Consider the following 7,887-nt stretch of genomic DNA (forward strand, 5'->3'; position numbering starts at 1 on the left):
GCCGCGTCGCGGTGAAGTTACAGTTCGGGATGGTCTTTTTCCAGTGGTACAATGCGATAGCACCACGTCATGCCGTTGGACAAAATTGGAATTGTCCCTTATCCAGTGACCTAACATGATTGCACTGCGTTGCACCGGCATGAAAAATTGGGATTTCAGTTTCCAATTTTGAGTTTGAAATTTTCCCAGGGACTTTTAAGTCTTTTTTCTTCACCTTATTTAATCTAAAGCACGTGAATTAATCCCCCAAAAGTTGATTAAGTCATTATTATTCAATTTCCCCAAATCAAAAAGCATTCTCTCTCAAATAGAAAGCCCTAGTATCTAAAATTCAAGATCAATTCTCAAGAAAATTACCAAGAATCTTCAAGAAGTTAATTTCTCAGGTATGTTAGGTGTTCATTCATGGGTCCTTACCACCCATGGATCCCAAGAATCCTTTTTCAAAATACAATATTTAGATTTTTATGAATTCCATGATTGAATTTGATTGTACTCATGTTCATGATGTTGTTTGGGTTTTAATCCATGATTAATTACAAGTTTCATGAAATATAGGTAGCATGTGTGATGAATTATGTGATTCTCATGTTCAATCCTTGAATCTACAAGTTGATTGTTGTAGCCATGATATTTATATGTTTATTATTATATGAAATAATCATGCTCCCCAAGTGTTTGTTAAAATGCATATGTGAATTGAATAGTGCAATCATGACATGTTAGCATGTGTTCCCATTCATGTACAAGTTCATGCCTTACAAGTGTTTGACAAAATGTCTCAATGAATAAATTATGACTAAGTCATTATCCATTGTGCCTTTTTAGATTGTGCCATGTTTTATTGTAGATGCTATCGAGTTCTGGGGGTATTTAATATATAACTGCAACAGACTCGGGGTGTTAAAGTAATGCAAGCCATGGATGGCAATAGACTCTTAAAAGGAAACATTTCAAAAAAACTCTGTAAATAATGTCACATTTCATCAATCACAACTAAGTATATTTGAGTTAAGTATATTTCCTTCTTTAGGACTATAATTTTCTTAATTATGCCCAATTAGTATCACATGGACACCTATAGTTATGTAAATTAGGTAAAAAGGGGTTAGAAATGAATGCAATTATAGCATAAAAATTAAGGGGTAAATTTCAATTCGAAATTCCGGTGAATTTATTATGCATCAGGAAAAACAAAGAAAGGGTCAATTTATGTACAATGTTTGAAGGTCAGTGTAGTTTTTCGGTGAATTCGCTGACCTAACAGCTTTCAGTGAGCTGAGGTTGGTGAAGAAAAGTTCCATCGATGGAACGATAGAATTGTAGTCAGAATTGTGCAGCTTAAGTCGCTGACAGTGTTGTCAAATCGATGAGCTGATGTTGATTTCATCGTCGGTGTTGCCGGATCAGTGAGCTAATGTCTGTGTCCTCGCCGATGCTGTCAGATCGGCGAGGTGAGTGTGGTGGTCGGTGAGGTGAGTTATCAGTGAGGTGAGTCGCGAGTGAAGTGAATTCTCAATTGAGAGACTAGGATAATTACAAAGGAAAAAGGGGCAATTAAGATTAGGTTGGGTCGGGTCATTATCGGGTATTACAAATTTTTTAGAAAATCAATCATAATAAGCAGTCGATTTATTTTTTAAAAAAATTATCATTCGAAACCACCACTTGTGATCGATTTTTATTTAAAAATTAAAATTTTAATAAATTGTATAATATGTATAGTAACATCCAAATAATTTAATGCAATGCATATATAAATCCGATAATTAGTTATTGTATCATTACATTGACATGAGTAGTATATTTCCTCAATCGTATAATAATATAAATGCATTTCATATATTAGGATAAATTTTTGGTTAATTAGCTTTTAAATACGATATTATATACCTCATAATACAACGTGTTAGTTAGATAAATAATTATCGGTTAATTAGATTACGTTATTACACTTCAACAATATACCCTTGTCTACATTGACACAAGTAGTCTAGTTTCTCAATAGTATAATATCAATGTATTATTCAAAATATTTTGATATATAGATTAAACTATCTAACTTTTGATCACTGCATACGTCACTACATGAGATATACATATATATACATATATTCGATTGGCTATCAACTTCCAAATACGTACTATATACATCACATAAATGATTTTACTATCCCATAATAATACAAAGTATTTCACATATACTAAGATAAATTATCGGTTAGTTTATCTTATGTTATTATACCTTCACTACATAATATATATATGAGGGTTTGTGTACACACACACACACACACACACACACACATATATATATATATATATATGAATCGGCCTAGACTATCTTCTATCCGTATAGATATGTCCCTATGAGCGACTACGCCGATCTTTATATATTTTGGCCACGTCCCTTTTCGCTCCGAAGAAGAAGGTTTGGATCTTTCAATCTTATGTCGTAAGGTATGTGGCCTATGTTAGGTCCATAAGATACCACAACTTTTGGTGTTCTATGATTCACCTCCGACTAATGAGTAGGTAGTTCGATCCTTTTATTTTGATCTTTTTAGTAAACTGATGGGGGGATGCGGAGCACTAGGTCGAATTACTATATAAAGAAGAGTTGTAAACTATAGAACTTCTTGTTCGAGTAGGACTATTTCTATTTTTCTCGTTCCTTCTCTTCGATAAGAATAGGGATTTGAAATGATACAAATTCCTCTTCATTCTGCTGTGCTCAACGAAAGAACTGCCTAAGCATACTTTTTCGGATCCAAACTTCTTTGTTCTTTCTAAGTCTTCTTCTTGCATAAAATAATGCCACTGTTGCAAAAATCAGAATTTTAGTAGTAGACGGCATCCCATCTTAGTTTTGAGTAGGCGGAACCATTCTGTTTTGGTTCTTCTCCACGGGTGATCCAGGAATTTTCCTATTATTTTCTCAATTGAGATTTCGATATAGAAGGATCTTATATCACCTTGGGAGAGTTTAAAATGAGTAATGTTAACCATTTCATTATTCACACAAACCCTTCGATGACTTATCGGCTGCCTTGCTTGAGGAATAATTTCACAAAAATGGAGACGAACAAGGATAACATATATATATATATATGTATATACACACTCATACACACTATCGACTATCAGGTTTTAAATACGTACTATGTACATCACATACGTACACTAGTATATTACCCCGTAATATAGTGCGACGTATTTCATATACATACTTTGACGATTTATCGATTAATTTGATTAACTTATATTAATATAACTTCAACATACAGTATATTATTACTCCGATCGTTTCAAATCAAGGTACGTATTCAATATGTTTGGATAGATTCTGCCAGTTTTATCATTCATTGATCATAACATCATATATATATATCAACTCTTGAATACGTACTATATACATCACATCCAAAAATATATTACCTCATAATACAACACATTCATTATATTCTGATGAATTATCGGTTATATATGTACATTACACTATTATTGCTCCAATAGCATAATATTATTACCATAATTATATGATATAGGCATATTCATTATACAAAGATTATGTTTAACGTAATTTAACGTATATACAATGGAAAATATTTATTTTATATATCGAAACATCAGTAATTGATAAGCATTATGTTTAACGTAATTTATTTATTTTATCTGATATATTTCTTAGTATGAATTTTAATTTATTTTTATTATTATTATATTTCTTATCAACTACGTGTGATCAGTGTAATTTTAAAAAATAATATATTTGATTTTACATATAATAATTAAAATATATTTTTTAATCAAAAGTGATCTCAAGTGGTTGTTTTGCGATTATTTTTTAATAAAAAGCGACCATAAGTGGTCTCTTTTTTAAAATGTTTTCTTTCTCTATCTTTTAAATAGAAAAGTGGCCACGAATGGTCTCTTTTATATAAATATTTTTGTTTAATTTTTAAAGAAAATCAACCACAGGTGGTTTCAATTTATTTTTTCATTTTTTTAATAAAAAAGCGACCACTAGTGGTCGGTTTCTTAAATAATTTTTTTTTATTCCAAAAGCGACCACTTGTGGTTGCTTTATAAAAGATTTTTAATTTAATTTTTAAAATAAAAGAGACCACACGTGATCTCTTTTTAAAAATAGTTTTTAATTATATTTTTAAAATAAAAAGCGACCACTAGTGTTCACTTTTTTAAAATTATTTTTTGGGGCATTTTTTAATGTCAAAAAGCGACTACAAGTGGTTGCTTTTTTAAAAAAAGTTATTTTTTAAAAGAAATAATAATTAATATAAAGATTCTTGAAATGATTATTTTGTAATTTTAAAATATAAACACTTTTACTTTTTTATATTTATTTTGTAAAATAAATTTAAAAAACAACCACATGTGGTCGCTTTTATTACGACCACAAGATGTGGTCTCTTTTATTGCACCACAAGCTGTGGTCAATTTTTTATGGTCGGAAAAACTATTTTTTTTAGTAGTGAATTCCCTAATTGCTCATATTTCGCACGAAAATTCAACAGAATACACAAGATGCACACACGCGGGCAAACACACACACACACACATACATACATACATACATACACACACACACACACACACACACACACACATATATATATATATATATATATATATCACTTACTATCGACTATCAAGTTCTAAATATATAGTATATACATAACATCTACATTAGTATATAATTACCCCATACACAACGTATGCATATTGTTACCACTAGTGGTTGCTTTTTCAAAATATTTTATTTTTTATTTTTTTAATCATAAAGCGACACAAGTGGTCGGTTTTTATAAATAATTTTCTTTGTACTTTTTTTTTAATCAAAAAGTGAGCACAAGCGGTTGCTTTTTTAAAAATATTTTTGATTTAATTTTTTTAAAAAGTGGTCGCTTTTTAAAAATATTTTATTTACTTATTTATTAATCAAAAACCGACCACTTGTGGTCATTTTTTGTAAATATTTGTTTAATTTTTTAAATGAAAAGTTACCACAAGTGGTCGATTTTTGTATAATATTTTAATTTTATTTTTTAATGTAAAGCAATCACTTGTGGTTGATTTTATAAAATATTTTTTTAAATACAATAATATAGATAAAATGCACAATATATACATTCAAAATGGAGAATTTGAGATAAACAAAAATTTAGATAGATCCAAGGACACACTATAAATAAGGTAATTACAATTCTTAGACACTTTCATATATGAGAATACATCATATTTATCATTCAATAATGCTAATTCTGAAAATACACATAACATTATAGGTTTGTGTTGTAGGGGATGAGGTTGTTGTTGTTCGAATTGATTCTGGGATGGAATTATCAATTTGCAATTTTCTCCAACACTGTTGTTCTCTTTCATCACTGTTAAATAGCACCACCAAAAGCCTAGTTAAGATACTTATAATAATTGAATTTTGAGCTGAAATCATAACCTACAATTGGATCTTCTTGCTTTGACCCTTCTCGCTTCAACTGGAATACCCAAAAACCTTTGAATCTATAGTGAAATAGTGGATCTAAGAAACAAAAAAAATAACGTCTTATAACGGAGAAGAAAACATACCATTCATATATAATTAAAATATGAGAAGAGGCGATTGTAGAATGACTGAATTATATAGACTATTCACAGCTAAATCTTTTGGTATCTTTCAACTTCTTTGAAGGAGCAAGAGAAAATTTTCTTTTGCATAACGGGTATTGTAATGATTGTAGGCTTTTCTTATCCTATAAAGAGTTTGAGGCATATTGAACGAAAAAAAAATAAGGCACTTGTCATCATACGGTAAATTTGGTTTAAATCGTATAGTCCTAAGAGAAATTAAAATCTTTTTCGATAAATAGTGATGAATAACTTAAAAATATTTTCACAATTAGGTGTAGATATCAGTAATTAGCAATTAATTATATGTTTTAACGATAATTTTGTCAATGGTTGTTAAAAATGACATTTTTAATAAACATCTAATATATCCAACGTTTATATTGAATGCCACTATTTTAGCATCATTTTCGCTAAATATCACTGAAATCAATGACACTTACATTAAACATCATAATATCTTCAACGTTTGCATCAAATGTCACTATTTTCTTGACTCTTTTGCTAAATGTCGCTAAAATCAATGACATTTTGCAATAAATGTCCTTATTTTATTGACATTTTTTATCAAATGTTGTCGTTTTTATGACATTTGATATCAAATGTCATTATTTTACGACAATTGTTCATAAATGTCAAGAAATTCTTCATTTTCTGATATTTATTTCAAATGTCGCCAAATAAATGTTGTCGTATCTTTATCTTTTTGTAGTGGTTTGAATCATCGTTCCTATGTATAAAGACCCGAACCCAATGGTTTCTACCTAGAAATAAGTATGAATAATAATTCTTTAGTGTGGTAACATCTTCGGAGATGGATTGAAGTCTTAAATATCGCCTAGCTAAGAGTTAAGTTGAGCACTTTCCTATCCATTGAATTTTGGTATATAATTTTTCTTGGGTCAACTTCCAGTGACCATTACTCCTAGAATATAAGGGCTTATGTGGCCCATAATATATCAAATTAAAACTCTTCTAGTCTTTTTTCCAATGCAACTGACTTTTTGTCAATTCGAGTTCGGAGTTAAAAGTTATGGGTGTTTTAGTAAGACACTATACAGGGTATGCGTTTGGGTCGCGAGGCAAAGTTCCACCTTCGCTTTGGCCTTGCGCTGCAAACCTTGTGGTTTTCTTTGGCATTGCGCTGCCAAGTCTTTCTTGAACATCAAATAGTGTTCCGTTTTGAGTTATTTTAATGGCAAAGGGTTTGTTTTCACCCTCCCAAACCATTTCTAATCCTTTATGGATGAAATTAAGGCTATTAAACACATTATATCACTTCTCAAAATCCCCAGATCATCTATCCTTAAGCAAGAGAAGAGAAACTACCTAGGGTTGAGGATTTTAAGCTTCAAGGGTCAATTTTTTCAACGTTCTCTTTGATTTCAAGGTATGTGGGACTATCCTAACTCTCACGGGCACAAATTTTATGTTTTTAACAACCTTTAAAGATGTATATATATATATATATATATATATATATATATATATGTATGTATATGTAATGGGTTTTGGAAACCATTTGAAGAGGATGCATCATGAACCCATGTTTGATGAAATTATGAAATTAATAGGGTTTTTTTCCATTAATTTGAATTGTGGTAATCCGTACATATGTTATGTGTTTCGAAAAGTGATTTAATACCATGATTCATGAAACCCCCTCGCATGAAACTTATTGTCTTAACAGGTTATACATTGTGAAATGGGTAGATCATGAATTATAAGTCCCGTATTTGATCATGAGATTTACGTATAACTAATGTTTGGGGCTCTTTATGAATGATTATACTTCTCAAGTTTTAAATTCCCCCTTAACTATTATGCATGGTTGTTTTGCACGTTTTCAAAGAGGTACTTCTCATGCTAGAGCCTTTTGTGACCTAATGAAGAAGTTGCATGTTTTTTATGTAAGAATTGACCACCACATGTTAAAGTACTGACAAAAAAATGTTTTGTACAAGTTAGTATGATGTTTGATATAAAAACTCTCTCATGATGTTTAAATCTTTTGGATGGTCAATAACATGCTTTGAATAAAAAGGGCTACGGACATGATTTGATAAGATAAAGCTTGCAAGTCTAGGTATGACGATACCTATTATGAAATGCCCTTAATATGAAAGAAATGAGTATGTTGAGCATGAATCATGACTTTAAGAGACTAAAATTGGGCTTAAAGAGAGTTAGATGGTTAACCGAAGAAAGTATGAGTTAAAAGACTCACCACTGAAAATC

General features: G+C 30.3%; 1 pseudogene; it reads right to left on the minus strand.

The window, feature by feature from the left end:
* Positions 1-2,389: 2,389 nt before the first annotated feature.
* On the minus strand, positions 2,390-3,090 carry LOC124897105 (annotated as a pseudogene).
* Positions 3,091-7,887: the final 4,797 nt, after the last annotated feature.

Source organism: Capsicum annuum, chromosome 3 (assembly GCF_002878395.1).
Source record: "Capsicum annuum cultivar UCD-10X-F1 chromosome 3, UCD10Xv1.1, whole genome shotgun sequence".
Lineage (NCBI taxonomy): Eukaryota > Viridiplantae > Streptophyta > Magnoliopsida > Solanales > Solanaceae > Capsicum > Capsicum annuum.